Here is an 866-nt window from a genome sequence, read left to right as displayed (position 1 = left end):
GTTTCATAGCATGTCGACCATGTTTAGTACTCTCCTTAGCACCTTTGTCATACTGACTTAAGCCGGTTGCGCCTCTCTGATAAATCTAGGACTCTAATCAAGGTGACAGAGACAAACGTTCAGTTTCACGTATGATGCGCATGAATAGCATAGAAGACGGTCCGTTTCACTCCATGCTCCGTTCATGCACGCATGAAAACGGCAGAGTATCTATATGGCTCGCAGCGTAAGACAGCGGGTGTTTATGCTGGATTCACACTGCATCCCATGTGCGTCGTCCGATGCTCTGCAACCAATCGGAAAACAGGATTCCGATGGATTTTGCTTCGTATCATCGGAATCCTGTTTTCTGATTGGTTGCAGAGAGTCGTACGACGCAAATCGGATGCAGTGTGAATCCAGCATTACGTGAAGTAATCGGATCTCTAAATCGGATTGAGCAGTGGTACTCAATCTGAAGATTCTAAATGTTCCTAGACCAATCCGGATTACAATCCGTGTTGTCTATGAAACTCGGATTTCAGACTACTATCGTCGTGCGTGTTTCTTTTGAAAGGTTAAGTCAATATTTCCGAAATTTCAAAATATTTTTGTGGCATTTGTTGCGACTCTTCTTTACGTGCTGCTGTTGTGGATTTTATAAGTCTATCCGGAGAGAGGTCTAACATAAAGACCGAAACATGTAATATTTTGCAATGGAATTTATGTAATGTTATTTAATGTAATGTAATAGAGTTCTGATTATTTTCTAATATTGTGCGTTGGTATTGACTCTTACATCCCTTGTTTCATATTTAATTTTTATTGTTATTAAAAGTTTTTTACGAATATTAATTATTATGATTTAAATAGTAAAGTATAATTAT

Source organism: Trachymyrmex cornetzi, unplaced genomic scaffold, assembly GCF_001594075.2.
Source record: "Trachymyrmex cornetzi isolate Tcor2-1 unplaced genomic scaffold, Tcor1.1 scaffold1166, whole genome shotgun sequence".
Classification (NCBI taxonomy): domain Eukaryota; kingdom Metazoa; phylum Arthropoda; class Insecta; order Hymenoptera; family Formicidae; genus Trachymyrmex; species Trachymyrmex cornetzi.
Note: the sequence above shows the minus strand (reverse complement) of the source record.